Here is an 18,951-nt window from a genome sequence, read left to right on the forward strand (position 1 = left end):
TTAGCATGTGTCAAGTACCAAGTAATATGACTGACATTTACGGCTGTAAAAGTGTCTAAAAAAGTTGGCATGCTAACATATTCAGGTTAACATGCCAACAGTAACTGAGTCAAGTACCGAGTTATATGACTGAGGTAAATTTAGCTGAAAAAGTTAGTGCGTTAATGTTAGCATGCTAACTGTTAGCATGTGTCAAGTACCAAGTAATATGATTGACATGTACGGCTGTAAAAGTGTCTAAAAAAGTTGGCATGCTAACATAGTAACGTTAACATGCCAACAGCAACCGAGTCAAGTACTGAGTTATATGACTGTAAGGCTGAAAATTTAGCTGAAAAAGTTAATGTGTTTTTGTTAGCATGCTAACAGTTAGCATGTGTCCAGTGTACCAAGTTATATGACTCTGACATGTACGGCTGTAAAAGTGTCTAAAAAAAAAAGTTAGCATGCTAACATAGTAACGTTAACATGCCAACAGAAACCGAGTCAAGTACTGAGTTATATGACTGTAAGGCTGTAAATTTAGCTGAAAAAGTTAATGTGTTATTGTTAGCATGCTAACAGTTAGCATGTGATAGTGTACCAAGTTATATGACTCTGACATGTACGGCTGTAAAATGGGCTTAAAAAAAAGTTAGCATGCTAACATAGTAACGTTAACATGCCAACAGCAACCGTGTCAAGTACCGAGTTATATGACTGTACGGCTTTAAATTTAGCTGAAAAAGTTAGTACGTTAATGTTAGCATGCTAACAGTTAGCATGTGTCAAGTGTACCAAGTAATATGACTCTGACATGCACTGCTGTAAAAGTGTCTAAAAAAGTTGGCATGCTAACATATTAACGTTAACATGCCAACAGTAACCGTGTCAAGTACCGAGTTATAAGGCTATACGGCTGAAAAAGTTAGTGCGTTATTGTTAGCATGCTAACAGTTAGCATGTGTCAAGTATCCAATGATATGACTAAGGTGTATGCCTGTCAAATTAGCTAAATAAGTGTGTTTTAAGTACCAAGGTATGACGCTAAAGTGTATGGTTGAAAAATTAAGTAAAAAAATAAATAAAAAGTTAGCATGTGTCAAGTATCAAATTATATTACACTAAGGTGTACAGCTGAAAACATTAGCTTAAAATGTTTGCCTGATGCTAATGTTAGCATGTTACCACTTAGCATTAGCCAATGTTCCCAATGCACTGACACACCATCAAAACTTTGGGAAGCATCTGGAAGGAAGTTATGATTGTTATAATTTTTCACCACAAGGGGTGCTGTCGATATTACGTCCAGACATGATCAGATCTCGACCTTAAAGCCTCTTGTCAGTTTGGAAGAAGATCCGATCATCTGACATGAAGTACAGTTTGATGGCGAGAAGCAGTTTTCTGCGAATAGGATAGGATAGGATAGGTCTTTGTTGTCATTGCAAGAAGTACAACAAAACTATGTTTTCAGCACAAACCCGTTCAAGATTAGACAAACAAACAGGTACAGGGTTACAGAACAGGAACGCTGATGAGTCGCCACGAGGCGCCCCGTAAAAGGTGGGGAAAAGGTAAAACGCTGGGGAAGAAGATGAGTAAAAAAAATACAATCTAGACTGGGCTTCTAAGGGAGTGGGAAAAAATCTCCATGCCATGCACACATAAACATGTTACATATAATCACGACAACTCGCAACAGACGGGGGGGGGAGTTGGGGCCCTGGAGGTCGACTGCTGCTATGAAGTGCTGCCAGCCGTCCATCACTCCGAAGGGGAATCAAGCGGTAGTGAAGGCGTGGGGTGGGGGAGAGGGTGTGTATATGCCCATTGTCTTGGGTTTGTTGATGTAGTGTCCATAGGCCTGGGGCCGTTCTGCATGCAAGCAAAAGTTCGACTCCAGGTGTCGTTGAGGAGGGAGGGAGGTCAAAAAAACAAAAGTGTAGACAAGACAAAACAAAGAGAGCAAGCAGGGAGAAGAAGGGAGCGGAAAAAAATACGACCGTCCTCACCAGAGGCAAGACGGAAAAGAATCTAGGTACCGACCCATAGGGCACTTCAGGGTGACAGCATAGTTTGTACCAAATATGATCGAGCCACGTCCAAGCCAGGAAGACGTTTTGTTCACAAAATGAAACACCTTTCTTCCCGCTCTCCCGCCCTCTGAAAAAATAAAGTGGAAGCCATTCACTTAAATTGAACATATTTGCGCTCTCACCTCTTGTCTAATGACCATGTAACCAAAACTAAACTAAAAGGTCATCTAAAGGTGGGTACCTAATCAACGGGCCCATTGAGGGTTGTTTTCCTGAATAGCATTGCCATGGTAACACCAAAAGTTAAGATCATAAAGGTTAACTATACACTTTCTCTTAAGGCCTCTTTCGGCTGCATTGACTCCCATAATAACTACTATTTTTTTACTGTAATCCTGGCATATTACTATGCTTTTTACATAATAAACTAATAAATCTACTTCAAGAAAATATTGTTTGGTGTAATTGCACCCCTTAACCACCAGATGGTGCCGGAAAACAATGAGCATGATTCTCAGAGCTTTGATGAGCATAAATGGGTTAAACCACCATTAAGCAGCTGAAATACAATGAATATTATGATGGGCAGTTGTATAAAACATGGCAGATATATATATATAACAAAATGTACAGTACAAGCCAAAAGTTTGGACACACCTTCTACTCAGTCAATGTGTTTTCTTTATTTTCATGACTATTTACATTGTAGATTGTCACTGACGGCATCTAAACTATGATGCCCAAAAAAAGGTGAAATAACTGAAAACATGTTTTATATACTAGTCTCTTCAAAATAGCCACCCTTTACTGTGATTACTTTTTCACACATTTTTGGCATTCTCTCGATGAGCTTCTAGATCACCTGTGAAGTGAAAACCATTTCAGCCCATCGAGAGAATGCCAAGAGTGTGCGAAAAATTAATCAGAGCAAAGGGTGGCTATTTTGAAGAAACTAGAATATAAAGTATGTTTTCAGTTATTTCACCTTTTTTTTTGTTAAGTACATAACTCCACATGTGTTCATCCATAGTTTTGATGCCTTCAGTGACAATCTACAATGTAAATAGTCATGAAAATAAAGAAAACGCATTGAATGAGAAGGTGTGTCCAAACATTTGGCCTGTACTGTATGTCAACGCAATACACTCAAGTCCTGCCTGTTTTGCTCTCTCACACAAGCTCAGTAGGCACTGTAACAAAAAATGTTTTGTGTCTACTGTATCAAAATCAATGTCATAAATGTTTGACCTATTCAAGGCTGTAATTATTACCCAACCTCAAATATATGTATGTGTGGGAAAAAAATCACAAGACCACTTCATCTCTACAGGCCTGTTTCATGAGGGGGCTCCCTCAATCATCAGGAGATTTTTTTCCCACACATACATATATTGCGCTCTACTACGGTATCAAGCACTATTTTTTGGATAACCTTATTAAGACATATATATATATATATATATATATATATATATATATATATATATATATATATATATATATATATATATATATAATGACCTCAAAGATCTAAAACTTTTATTATATACACAAAATACATATTACTCTCAAATATTGTTCGGTTGGATGTACTGCCAAATTCTCTGAAACGCCTTTGAGGACGGCTTATGGAAGACAAATATTTAATTAACGGGCAACAGCTCTGGTGGACATCCCTACAGTCAGCATGCCAACTGCTCGCTCCCTCAAAACTTGCGACATCTGTGGCATTGTGCTGTGGGATAAACTGCACATTTCAGAGTGGCCTTTTATTGGGGGCAACCTAAGACACACCTGTGCAATATTCATGCTGTTTAATCAGTATCTTGATATGCCACGCCTCAGCCTGTGAGGTGGGATGGATTATCTTGGCAGAGAAAAAATGCTCACTAACACAGATTTAGACAGATTAGGGAACAGTATTTGAGAGGAAAAGGTCTTTTGTATATTAGTAATGTATATATAGTAAAAGTCTTAGGTCTTTGAGTTCAACTCTTGAAAAATTATATTTTTGTTCCATATATATATATATATATAGAATATATGTACATATATTCTATATATATGCAATATGTATATTATATACACAACTAAACATATATAGAATATATATGTACAGTATTTTAGAATATTTATATATAGATATTTTCCGTTTTCTGTTTTTCAAATGTTAAGTGCAATACAAATACAATTTTTTTATTATATAGAATATATATATATATATATATATATGTATATATATATATATATATATATATATATATATATATAATATATGTGTATATATATTCTATATATATACAATAAATATATAATATACACAATTAAACATATATAGAATATATATGTACAGTATTTTAGAATATATACATACTGTATATATATATATATATATATTCTAAAATACTGTACATATATATTCTATATATGTTTAATTGTATATATTTTGTATATATATAGAATATATACATATATATATATTATATATAATAAAATAATTGTATTTGTATTGCACTTAACATTTGAATAACAAATCTCTGTGCTACAGAGGAAAAACATAATTAAAGCATTAAAAAAAAAATATATATACACATATATATATATATGTATATATATATATATATAAATTTTTATATATATATACAGTATATATATATAAACTCTGTATTTATTATATATATATATACACTTTGAAGACACTAATATTGTGTATATATGCTGTATGTATATATATATATACACACACACAATATATATATACATTATAGTGTCTTCAAAGTGCTTTTTTTTTTTTTTTACTAATATAGGGACTTTTGTCGAGGCTAGAACCTATTATTCATGTTTGCATTGATTCTATTGAGGAACTCTATTTCACTGTACAAATGTTTTGGTTGAAGAGCCAATTAAGGCCATGTCCACACAAACTTAATAAATGCATACTTCTCTCTGCGTTTAGGCCTCTTGTCCACAAGCAGACGCAAACTTTTGTCTTTAAAAACGCAGACTTTTGCAAACGCTGGTCAAAGTGTAGAGTTCCTAAAACTGCCTTTAAACACATACGAGGACTATTTTCACTCAACATTAACAAAAAAGACTCATCAAAATAGGCTTTGCGACACTCCTACAGGGACAGTTTGCTGTTTTGGATACGATCGCTGTGGAACCTCCACCTGGTGGGAACACTTTGACAAGCAATACTTTTTGTTCCGTGTCATAAGAAAGGTGCAACATTATCTTATGTTTTTAGTCCTTATTTAACGACAAATCATGAAGTTAACTTACCTGTGTTGCTTCCGTTCTTGTACATCAGGTGTGTCGAACACTGTTACACTGAGGGCCACATCGCAGTTATGGCTGCCCTAAGAGGGCCGCTTGTTACCATCCATCCATTTTCTACCGCTTGTCCCTTTCGGGGTCGCTTGTTACCGTATATAATGTATGAATATAAATGTCTAAGAATTCACCTCATGATATTATAAACAGTAACAGTATATTTATATATACAAGTCGCCACCTCATCACAGGGCCAACACAGATAGACAGACAACATTCACACTCACATTCACACACTAGGGCCAATTTAGTGTTGCCAATCAACCTATCCCCAGGTGCATGTCTTTGGAGGTGGGAGGAAGCCGGAGTACCCGGAGGGAACCCACGCAGTCACGGGGAGAACATGCAAACTCCACACAGAAAGATCCCGAGCCCAGGATCCAACCCAGGACCTTCGTATTGTGAGGTACATGCACTAACCCCTGTTCCACCGTGCTGCCCTTATATATGTATATATAACAGTATAGTTATATTCTGTAACAGCTTCTGCCCTCAGGCCAAAAGACTTTTGAACGTATCATAATAATCCCCTCAATCCCCCCCCAAAAAACGGATTAACTCGCTGAAATATAAAGACAATATAACATACATCCATAAACGTGGATGCATATGCAAAAGAGCAATATATTTATCCGTACAGTAATGTATTTATTTATATCTGCACCTTATTGCTCTTTTATCGAGCTAGTGCAACAAAATGTTGTTCTTATCTGTACTGTAAATTTGAATGACAATGAAAGGAAGTCTAGTCTCTAAAATTAATTGCTGTGCATTTGATTATTATATTTGTATACACTGTTAAAAAAATAAATTAAAAAAATGGCACCTGAGTCGTCATAACTTCACCACAAAATGTACAATGTTTTTTTACAGCATAATGCTGTAAATGGAAAAACGGTGCTTTAGTTTAGAGATGTCTGATAATGGCTTTTTTGCCGATATCCGATATTCCGATATTGTCCAACTCTTAATTACCGATTCCGATATCAACCGAGACCGATATATACAGTTGTGGAATTAACACATTATGATGCCTAATTTTGTTGTGATGTCCCGCTGGATGCATTAAACAATGTAACAAGGTTTTCCAAAATAAATCAACTCAAGTTATGGAAAACAATGCCAACATGGCACTGCCATATTTATTATTGAAGTCACAAAGTGCATTCTTTTTTTTAACATGCTGCAAAACAGCAGCTTGGAATTTGGGGAGATTGAGGTGGGGGTTGGTGGGAGGGGGGGGGTGTATATTGTAGCGTCCCGGAAGAGTTAGTGCTGCAAGGGGTTCTGGGTATTTGTTATGTTGTGTTACGGTGCGGATGTTCTCCCGAAATGTGTTTGTCATTCTTGTTTGGTGTGGGTTCACAGTGTGGCGCATATTTGTAGCAGTGTTAAAGTTGTTTATACGGCCACCCTCAGTGTGACCTGTATGGCTGTTGACCAAGTATGAAATGCATTCACTTGTGTGTGTGTAAAGCCGTAGATATTATGTGATTGGGCCGGCACGCAAAGGCAGTGCCTTTAAGGTTTATTGGCGCTCTGTACTTCTCCCTATGTCCGTGTACCACTCCGTACAGCGGCGTTTTAAAAAGTCATACATTTTACTTTTTGAAACCGATACCGATAATTTCCGATATTACATTTTAAAGCATTTTTCGGCCAATATTATCGGACATCTCTACTTTTTTTTTTACTGTAAAATCCTGGCAACTGAGCTGCCAGTTTTTGTACTGTAAAATCTATTGTCATGTCGACAGTGTACAATTTGATGAATAATTTGCTGTAATTTGATATTTTGTTTTAATTTTAAAAAGTTTGAAATTAATGACAGTATTATATCTGTTGCATTATTAGATAAAGTTTAAAATATGCTCAATAGCATGCAATACGTGTATTTCTGTCTGTCACAATGAAAAGATTACATTTAGTCAATGATAAAATACTTTATTAACTCATATTATTTCATGGCTTTCGTGGGCCGCATTAAATGATGTGGTGGGCCAAATATGGCCCCCGGGCCTTGAGTTTGACACCTGTGTTGTAGATGGAGCACGCGTGTAAAAAGCGACCAAGCAACTAAAAAAAAACATAATGTAGCGTCCTCCTTGTAGCGTGTACTGATGTTAAAGATAATATCGAATTCATTACATATATCACTAAATCAATGATTAAATGCTTTATAATTCCATTAGAGTTTTGCACCCACACACGCACGTCCGTGTGCTTTTTATAGACACTTAAACATGAAAAATGGTTTCCTTGGCTCGTTAGTCCGTGCTGATTTTAGAAATAATGTACACTTCACTGCACATTACACTACACGTTATCATTCTATGAGTGTTGGGTTTCAGCAGCACAGGCGCGCCTTCGCTCTTTAATAATCTTCCCAGGTCTCTGTGTACGTGCAGGCTGGATTTAAAGATCATTTACACGTCAATCCTCTTCGGATTGTAAATAATCAAATGTACATAATCAAATGTAGACACTTTTTGTTATACTTTCTGATCTCTCTCTCTGTGTCCACTACTTGCTGTACATATCCTACCAAGTCAGTCCTACACTGTTCCAATGTCCATTTCTCTGATGATGCAATTGTTGATGACTGAAGTGTTGATACCAACCAAACCTAAACGCCTCGCCCTCCATATCCCACACCCCGGATTGTAAATAATGTAAATAATTAAATTTATATACTCTGATGATTAACTTGTGTAATGACTGTATTATGCTGATAGTATATATTTGTATCATGAATCATGGACCCCGACTTAAACAAGTTGAAAAACTTATTCGGGTGTTACCATTTAGTGGTCAATTGTACGGAATATGTACTGAACTGTGCAATCTACTAATAAATGTTTCAATCAATTCAATCAATCAATCAATCACTGTATGTCTAAAGCGGGGGTCGGCAACCGGCGGCTCTCGAGCCCCAAGCGGCTTTTTAGCGCCCGCCCTAGTGGCTCCCTGGAGCTTTTTCAAAAATGTATGAAAATGGAAAAGATGGTGGAAAAAAATATAATTTTGGTTTTAATATCGCTTCTTCCTAATTGTCAGAAATCCCACTGTTTATATTAAACATGCTTCACTGACAAGAGCATTTGGCTAGCGCCGTTTGGTCCTACTAATTTCGGCGGTCCGTGAACGCACCGTTTGTTTAGCTGCTACAGTAAGACGTGTTTTATGCCACTCCTTTTTTGTCTCATTTTGTCCACCAAACGTTTCATCCTGTGCGCGAATGCACAAAAGGTGAGCTTTGTTGACGTTATTGACTTGTGTGGAGTGCTAATCAGGCATATTTGGTCAGTGCATGACTGCAAGCTAATCGATGCTAACATGCTATTTAGGCTAGCTGTATGTACATATTGCATCATTATGCCTCGTTTGTAGCTATATTTGAGCTCATTTCATTCCCTTTACTTATTATGTCATCTGTGAATTTAATTTATATTTGCATGTCTCATGACACATTTGTTAGGAACTCGCATGGCTGCCGTTTTTGTGACCCCAGATGCAGGAACCAGGAGAGCGACTAGGAGGTAAGATGAGTTTTAATCTCATACAACAGAAAAATGAAGCAGTCTTGCATACAAAGGTTCCAAACTTAGATTGATCTTCGAGCACTGAGGAGTGCTTGAGACAAAGCATAAATAGGATACATGTTGATTGGCCGCAGGTGTGGACCAGTTGCCAATCAACAGCAGGTGTGTGAACAAACAGTGCTCAGCGGAACAAGCAGGAAGTGGAAACCATAATAAGAGCACTTGTAGGAAGTAAATACAAAAACAAGGAAAACAAACAGAAATGAAGTGACAGGTCGTCACAACATTATATGTATATAACATTGGCTGCATGTCTGATAGTTGTTTGTGTGCCATGTTGTTCCAGACCACAGCAAACGTTACCCAGCTTGCCAAATATTATAATAAATACACCAAAGGCCTCTTCCTTTAACTTGGACACACACATCTATACCTTCGGCCATTCTAAGCCAGTAATTACCAGGAGTTATCTCACCCTTTGAGAAGCCTCCGTTTTACTAATGTTTTCCAATGTTGTAAAAATGTGTAGAATAAATATTACATTGTAACATTTCTATCAACAAAGATTTGCTTCATCCTGCGACACATAGTCATTGTGATGGTTAATAGCTGGTATAAACACTTACATCATGTGTTGCCTTCATTATGAGACTTATATAAGGCTTTTAAAAATTTTTGCAGCTCCAGAATTATTTTATTTTTTATTTTTGGTCCAACATGGCTCTTTCAACATTTTGAGTTGCCGACCCCTGGTCTAAAGTATATCAACATAAACATAACAGAGGTGTAATGACAGCAAGTGTATGTGTTTGTGTGTAGACGTAGACAGTTTTGAAACCACACTTGTGTGGATGGAGATCGTTTTAACCCCAAATATGTGTTTTTGAAACTCTCCGTGTTGGTGTGGACATGGCCTAATTTTGTACATCGAGGTTGCACTTGAGTTTTTTTCAAATGGAAATAATCGATTAATCGTTGCAGCCAACTCCCAACATACAGTAGAGCAGTGTTTTTCAACCACTGTGCCGTGGCACAAAGGTGTGCCGTGAGATACAGTCTGGTGTGGGAGATTATGTAATTTCACCTATTTGGGTAAAAAATATTTTTATGCAAACCAGTAATTATAGTCTGCAAATAAAGTGCCGTTGTTGAGTGTCGGTGCTGTCTAAAGCAGTGATTTTCAACCACTGTGCCGCGGCACACTAGTGTGCCCTGAGATATTGTCTGGTGTGCCGTGGGAAATTATGCCACTTCACCTAATTGGTCCAAAAAATATTTTTTGCAAAGCAATAATCATAATAATGTGCCGTTGTCTAGTGCCTGCGCTGTGTAGAGCTTGGCAATCCCAATATGCAGAGCACAGCGGGAGACAGTGTGCAGGTAAAAAGGTATGTAACGCTTAAACCAAAAATTAATACAAAAGGCAAGTCCTGCTCGGAAAAAGCACTGAAGCATAGGGATGGCTATGTAAAACAAAAGTAAAACTGAACTGGCTACAAAGTCAGCAAAAACAGAATGCTGGACGACAGCAAAAACTTACAGCGTGTGGAGCAAAGACGGCGTCCACAAAGCACATCCGTACATCACATGACAATCAACAATGTCCCCACAAAGAAGGATAGCGTACGCACAACTTAAATAGTCTTGATTACGAAAACAAAGCAGGTGCGGGCAGTAGCACTCAAATGAAGGTGTGAAGCTGCTACAGGAGAACACCAACAAAACAGGAAAGGCCACCAAAATAACAGCGCAAGACAGGAACTAAAGCACTACACAGGAAACAACAACAAACTGGGGGAGTTTAATTTTTTAACCTTTTCTGCTGGTGGTGTGCCTCCGTATTTTTTTTATGAAAAAAATGTGCCTTGGCTCAAAAAAGCTTGAAAAACACTGGTCTAGAGCTCGGCAGAGTAACTGTGTAATACTCTTCCATATAAGTAGGTGGCAGCAGGTAGCTAATTGCTTTGTAAACGTTGTATTTAATGCTTAACCTCTAAAGGCCTGAGTGGCCACATGCGTGGACAGAAAAAAAAAGTGTAAAAATAAGAATTAGCATGTCACTAAACATGAAGTACACGTTTGTTACTTATGGACTAAGTACATCATATCAAAAGATGATTCTTAGTTTTTATTCTAATTATCCAATCAATCCAATCCACTTTATTTATATAGCACATTTAAACAACAAAATGTTTCCAAAGTGCTGCGCAACAATATTAAACACAATTAAAAACAATAAAAAATATATATCATTAAAAACGATTTTAAAGGGTAAAACCAATTAAAACAGTAAATAGAAATCAAAATTTTAAAAACACAGAGGACAACAGAGGACCACACAACTCACGTAGTGTTAAAAGCCAGAGAATAAAAGTGGGTCTTAAGACGAGACTTAAAACACTCCACTGTGGGAGCAGTTTGAACATGGAGGGGCAGAGTGTTCCAGAGCTTAGGGCCGACCACAGAGAAGGCCCTGTCTCCACTGGTTTTAAGTCTCGTCTTGGACACCACGAGCTGGAGCTGGCTCTCGGACCTTAGAGCGCGCGCAGGATTGTAAGTTTGGATGAGGTCTGAGATATAATGAGGTGCCAGTCCATGTAAAGCTTTAAAAACAAACAGCAAGGTTTTAAAATCAATTCTAAAATGAACACGGAGCCAGTGCAAAGTCTCAAGAATTGGGGTTATATGCTCGCGTCTCCTGGCCCCTGTTAAAAGTCGTGCTGCCGCATTCTGGACTAACTGCAACCGGGAGAGAGCTTTTTGGCTAATGCCAGCATAAAGTGCATTGCAGTAGTCGAGGCGACTTGAAATAAAAGCATGCACGACTTGTTCAAAAAGGTTAAAAGATAAAAACGGTTTTACCTTTGCTAAAAGACGAAGATGATAAAAACACGATTTTAAAACGGCATTGACTTGTTTGTCAAGTTTAAAATCGCTGTCTATAGTGACGCCAAGGCTGGTGACTTTCGGACGCACATAATTTTGCAATAGTCCCAAGTCAGTGATACAATTGGTATCACTGATTGGTGGAAACTAAAATTTCCGTTTTTCCCTCATTCATTATTAAAAAATTCTGGGCTAACCAAGCCTTTACGTCGCATAGACAGTTGAGAAGGGGTGTCAGGGGGCCGTGGCCTTTTGAAATCGGCATATAAATTTGGCAGTCGTCTGCATAAAAGTGATAAGACACTCCATGCCTTTTAAAAATCTCTCCAATCGGGAGGAGATATAGAGCGAACAGGATCGGGCCTAGAATAGATCCCTGGGGGACACCACAGTAAAGCGGAGCAGAAGAAGAGGTGGCGTCCCCCAGCCTGACAGAGAAGGACCTTTCTGACAGGTAGGATCTGAACCACTCTAATGCAGTCCCCCTGACACCCACACAGTCTCTCAGGTGATCTAAAAGAATTGGGGTCCAATAAGCCCAAATAGCAAAGAGAAATAAAAAAAAAAGGTAAACAAACAGCTTGGGCCATAAGAGGTTAAACCAAAAATAAACAAAAGGTGAGTGCCCCTAAAAAACGGCATTGAAGCTTAGGGATGGCTATGGAAAACAAAATTAAAACTGAACTGGCTGCAAAGTAAACAAAAACAGAATGCTGGACGACAGCAAAGACTTACTGTAGAGCTAAGACGCCGTCCACATAGTACATCCGAACATGACATTACAATCAACAATGTCCCCACAAAGAAGGACAAAAACAACTGAAATAGTCTTGATTGCTAAAACAAAGCAGGTGCGGGGAATAGCGCTCAAGGAAGACATGAAACTGCTACGGGAAAATACCAACAAAACAGGAGAAGCCACTAAAATAGGAGCGCAACACACTACACGCAGAAAAAGTCCAAATAAGTCATGGTGTGATGTGACAGGTCGTGACAGTACTTTGAGACAAGAGCTATAGTGATGGTTATGGTCATATCCTACAATTGCCAGAACGACGTTTTACCGTCAACATCGACTACTGAGTTGAATTTTTGTAATGTTTTCTGCTGGTGGTGTGCCTCCGCTTTTTTTTCAATGGAAAAAAATGTGCCTCGGCTCCAAAAAGGTTGAAAAACACTGCAGTAGAGACAGTGTTGCCATGATATGTGTGGCGGCGTACAGCGGATACTTCATTTTTTAATTCTTAATACACACATGTTAAAAGTGCAATTTCAATGTTGATGATGAGCAGTTTTTGGGAAAAAAAACAATAAAGATTATGGAAAGCTGAAAAAACACACATTGGCGTTATAAGTGTGTTTTATCCGATTACTAGATTAATGGAGGAAAATAATCGATAGCTGCAGCCCTGATAGTGGGGTGTAATTTCCACTCGCTCACAAACGTCATCATTCTCCACATGGACAAAGTTAGCAGTGTAAATCAAGTCTCCTTGATAATCTATTGGATGATGTCAATGGCTGACACGAGAGGTGCTTCACACCACATTGAATGCTTACCGCCTCAATTCATAAATCCACTGCGCTTGAGTGAAATATTTACAGTGGTGATAAAAAAGCACTTAGGCCTTGTTCACAAGACAGTACGTTGTTGTAGTGGGAGCACATCACAGCAAACCATTAACTGGTTGGGAGATGCCCTGGAACCTCCCGAGTGCTTCTCATCCTCATTAAAGGGAATTTATCTGTTCTGGCGTCATCGAGGGGACTTTTACTTCTTTCCATCCATTTTCTACCGCTTGTCCCTCTCGGGGCTAACACAGCTGCACTCGGGTAGAAGGGGAGGTACACCGTGGACAAGTCGACTCTCGGTTTTTGAAACTTCATTTGTTTAATTGAGTTGCCCCACATAATTAAAATACCCATCAAAATAATCATAGTCATGTGGACAAATGGCATTATATATTTTATACATATGTTTTTACAAGTATGATTATCACTGAAGGACGTGGACTAGCTGAACATGCCGCACTACACACTGTAGAAGGATACAAGAAGACATGCTAACTCTTGAGCGTAAACAGGTGGGAGAATCATTATAAATATCGATAGTAATGATACCAAGTATTAGTATATGGTAAATTTTTTTGGGGGGGTGGTTTTTCTCATTTTTACAAACTGAAGAAATTAGTCCTTGGAGACAGGAGGACTTTGTGGACAAAACATTTTTATTATTTTTCACTATTGACTTGTATTTCAATCAAAATTTTGTATTCCAGGAAATAAGTTGATTTGATTGATATTGTTACACCGCCACCCTGTATTTTTGTCTGATTACATTTTTTATTTAAAAAAGTGGAATCATTAAATGATAATGAAAATTTAAATGATCAGTATCAGTATTGTAAAGACCGATACTGCTCTCGTAACTACTTAGTATTGTATCGACACCCACATGTGTGGTATCGCCCAAAACTAATGTAAAGTATCCAAACAACAGAAGAATAAATGTTTTTTTAATCGATCAATCAAAATGTATTTATATAGCCCTAAATCACAAGTGCCTTAAAGGGCTTTACAAACTAAAACAAAATCCTCAGATCTGAACCCACATCCGGGAAAAATTCAACCCCGTGGGAACAATGAGAAACTTTAGCCCCCTCAACCGCAATTATTTGTGTAAGACCACAGCTATCAAGTATAGTCTGGAGCGCCAAGCACATATGGTCTGACGAGGTATTCATATGGGTATTAAAATCCCCATTCTGAGAATTTGCTGATAAAGTCTAAATAGGGCCCGGGGGGGACAATAGATAACAGCCAGATAGAGAGGTAGCGCTGTGACAGACCTCATGGTAAAGACCTCAAATGGTTTATATTTATTACTTAGGTTAGGGGTAAGGTTAAGTTTTTTATTGGATATTAGTGCGACCCCTCCACCCCTTTTAAGGGGACGAGGTACATGTGAACTCGTATAGTTAGGAGGAGATGCCTTGTTAAGCGGAAAAAAATGTATCTGGTTTTAGCCAAGTCTCACTGAGACCAATGACGTTAAGATTGTTGTCTCTAATGACCTCATTAACTAATAACGTTTTGGGAGAGAAATTTGATGTTTAAATAGTCCATTTTATAGGTAGTGGGCTGTTTTGAGGCATTTTTGTTAATGGTATCCGTAGTACTGATATTAATAACATTATGTCTATATTGCGTAGTGCGCCTCAAATAATTTCGACCACATCTACGATTTGCTACGGTGGGGATCTTGAGATTCTATGCTTGGTGCTGTGCTTCATAATTTGCCCCCACAACAGAATGCACGTCTATCTCTGGCTCAGTCACTAAAGGAAAAAACATAATGTGAGTCATGTATTACTCTACGATAAATGCTATGTGTGCAGGATTCTTCCAGTCTGGCGCTGGTTAGTTATTTCTTAACAGACTCCTATACATTTGTGATTTATTCCATTTTAACTGTCAGAAAATAGACTATCAGACCATTTGTGGTATACGTGGAATCAATTAAAGTACAGTGTTTTATTTTCCTATATTCAAACTGTGTAATGTTACAGTGGCTTAAAATATTGGTAACACTTTAGTATGGGGAACATATTCACCATTAATGAGTTGCTTATTAAAGTAACAAAGACTTAATTTAGAGTTATTTGGACACTAGGGGAACATATACGGGTTAGGGTTACTATTAAGCAATAATTCTGAGTTTATTGAGGGAAGACTCTTAGTTAATGGCTTATTGGTTGTATAAAGGCCATGCAGAATGAGTCATTAATAAGTACTTAATAGTGACTAATTAAGAGCCAATATGTTACTAATTTGCATGTTAATAAGCAACTAATTAATGGTGAATATGTGTTCCCCATACTGAAGTGTTACCAAAATATTAAATATACTTGTTGATTAAAACCTCTGTCTTGTTTTTAATGAATGTTTAGGCCTACTATGCTACTGTATTTTAATGTTGGTCATTACGGTGGTACTTGGAAAGTTTTTTTTTTTGAGGTGGAAAAAGTGTGAGAACCATTGGACAAAAATGTACCAAAATAGTTTATAATCCATCACAGGAATTAAACACTGTTTGTTTATTTTTCTGTCTGTCTTCTCGCTTGTTCACTTTTTGGACTTTTACTCTCATTTGACTGCCAAACTTTGGCACACACTACTTTGGGAGCACAGTTAAGCTGCTCCAGCTCGTGCCTCTCTAATTACTTCTTGTGCTGGCTTTTACCCCAACAGACACCCACACACACACACTAATGTGTGATCAGCCTCTCGTTGTGCACTAGTCGGTTGTTCTTGGACTCGATACAGATCTCAGGCGAGTAGGTTTCATGGCACATTCACGTGAAATGAAGATAACTCTCCTGTCAAGTGGTGGGAAGAAACCCTTCTGGATATTTCCCAGTCAAGTGAACCAGCCCACTATGCATGGTGTCTACTTTTCGCATGCAGTTAAGCCTCCACCAATTCTGGACTGGAGAAGTCCGTCCATTGTCCGGTTCTGGTTTGTGGAGGCAGCCTGTGGTTGATCTGAAGATGCGAGATAAAACTAAAAGCTGAAGAGTTCAGTAAAGTTAAAGTTAAAGTTAAAGTACCAATGATTGTCACACACACACTAGGTGTGGCGAAATTATTCTCTGCATTTGACCCATCACCCTTGATCACCCCCTGGGAGGTGAGGGGAGCAGTGGGCAGCAGCGGTGGCTGCGCCCGGGAATCATTTTGGTGATTTAACCCCCAATTCCAACCCTTGATGCTGAGTGCCAAGCAGGGAGGTAATGGGTCCCATTTTTATAGTCTTTGGTATGACTCGGCCGGGATTTGAACTCCCAACCTACCGATCTCAGGACGGACACTCTAACCACTAGGCCACTGAGTAGGTTTTTAGTACAACCGTGTCCTTCCTAAAATGTGCTAGATCAGGGGACGAATCCCAGAAAGTCCACGTAAACAAAGGAAAGGGACAAGACGAGTGGAAAAAGTGAGTCAGCATGAAGAATAAAAGTAGACATGACAGATGTGGTGTGTGCCAGGAGTCCAAATGATTGAAGGACATCAAACATCTACCATACTTTTCAATAGTAATGAAGTGATGTGCGATACCACTGATTTGGTTTCCGATCAGTTATATACAGTAATTCCCAAGTTTGGAGCCCAGTCTTTGCAAGCAAGGGTAAAAGGTCAATGCAAGGAAACACATGACGTACATTGTGATTGTGACTGAGCTCAGAATACAAACAGCTCAAAAAGAAGAAAATAACAAGATTCAACGGCTGCTGATTGAAAAGCGCAACAAGCAGCTAACTTCCTGCAATCAAAGGGAAATGATGTTTGCGTCAGCAACGTCGAGGCGTGGGCGTCACCATAAGGGGGCAGTTAGACCGCACCGCACCTGACCTCATCATAAAGTGTGTCCAAAAGAAAGACAAACCAGCATTGCTGAAGCAGAGGAGCAAATGTCTGAACATTACACACCTGACCAAACGCAACGCCGACATTGCCACGAAAATACGCGACTTAAAGGGGCGCAGTATATAATATGTACAATATTTTACCGCATTTTGGTCATTTTAATCTTTTACGGTACTGATTTCTGTTTCCAGATACTAAGGCGTATGTGTTTTCTAATCATGGCAGGTTTGGTAATGGACAACTATTTTTGGACAAAAGAGGATTTACAACCTTATCTTTTTGAAGCTGAATATACTGAAGATGAACTACTGCTTCTAGAAGCGAGCAGACTGAAGCCGAGAGAGTGAGGTCGGCGTGGCACGAAGCTGCAAATATGGAAATTTGGAGCCAAGCTATTTCGACATAAGTGGAGTGCTTACCCAAATAATCAGGTAAAAACGTCTCCGGTCAGCTGGACCAAACGCACAACCATCGAGTGAGTCACTTTAATACTGTTCATGATACACTCAGCACGTCATGTGTGTTATTACAACTTTGTCTGGCTAGCTGTGTACAAACAAAACTGGAAATGTGGGATAATCATTTACAGATACTGTAATATGGTTGTTCATGTTTTTATCAGTACAGATTGGTGTTTTATCGCAGTGCGGTACGCGCCGCGTTTCGTGTTCTCGTAGAAGCTATCTTATCTCTTTCTGTAGTAAGCTTTTACGGCTAATACCGTAGCACGCCAATGTGTTACTACGCTAGAAAAAGAGTTCCTCATTGTCCACTCAATGTTGCTACATCTTGGTTATTACACAGGTTACGGAACGTGAATAAAGTATTGTTGACAGTTTTTGAATGCATTTTTTAAGTGATTTAGAGGTAGAATTGATATCTCCCATTAGCTGGAGATATCATGGCAGGTTTGGTAATGGACAACTATTTTTGGACAAAAAAGGATTCACAACCTTATCTTTTTGAAGCTGAGTATACTGAAGATGAACTGCTGCTTCTAGAAGCGAGCAGACGGAAGCCGAGAGAGTGAGGTCGGCGTGGCACGAAGCTGCAAATATGGAAATTTGGAGCCAAGCTATTTTGACATGAATGGAGTGCTTACCCAAATAATCAGGTAAAAACGTCTCCGGCCAGCTGGACCAAACGCACAACCATTGAGTGAGTCACTTTAATACTGTTCATGATACACTCAGCACGTCATGTGTGTTATTACAACTTTGTCTGGCTAGCTATGTACAAACAAAACTGGAAATGTGGGATAATCATTTACAGATACTGTAATATGGTTGTTCATGTTTTTATCAGTACAGATTGGTGTTTTATCGCAGTGCGGTACACGTCGCGTTTTGTGTTCTCGTAGAAGCTCTTATCTCTTTCCGTAGTTAGCTTTTACGGCTAATACCGTAGCACGCCAATGTGTTACTACGCTAGAAAAAGAGTTCCTCATTGTCCACTCAATGTTGCTACATCTTGGTTATTACACAGGTTACGGAACGTGAATAAAGTGTTGTTGACAGTTTTTGAATGCATATTTTAAGTGATTTAGAGGTAGAATTGATATCTCCCATTAGCTTGAGATATCATGGCAGGTTTGGTAATAGACAACTATTTTTGGACAAAAGAGGATTCACAACATTATCTTTTTGAAGCTGAGTATACTGAAGATGAACTGCTGCTTCTAGAAGCGAGCAAACGGAAGCCAAGAGAGTGAGGTCAGCGTGGCACGAAGCTGCAAATATGGAAAT

General features: G+C 38.5%; 1 long non-coding RNA gene across 1 annotated transcript; it reads left to right on the forward strand.

The window, feature by feature from the left end:
- Positions 1–8,487: 8,487 nt before the first annotated feature.
- Positions 8,488–17,819, forward strand: LOC133622014 (uncharacterized). The gene is made up of 3 exons (XR_009817735.1): positions 8,488–8,600; positions 8,830–8,890; positions 17,432–17,819. It is a non-coding gene; the product is annotated as an uncharacterized lncRNA (long non-coding RNA).
- The last annotated feature ends 1,132 nt before the right edge of the window (positions 17,820–18,951 follow it).

Source organism: Nerophis lumbriciformis, linkage group LG25 (assembly GCF_033978685.3).
Source record: "Nerophis lumbriciformis linkage group LG25, RoL_Nlum_v2.1, whole genome shotgun sequence".
Classification (NCBI taxonomy): domain Eukaryota; kingdom Metazoa; phylum Chordata; class Actinopteri; order Syngnathiformes; family Syngnathidae; genus Nerophis; species Nerophis lumbriciformis.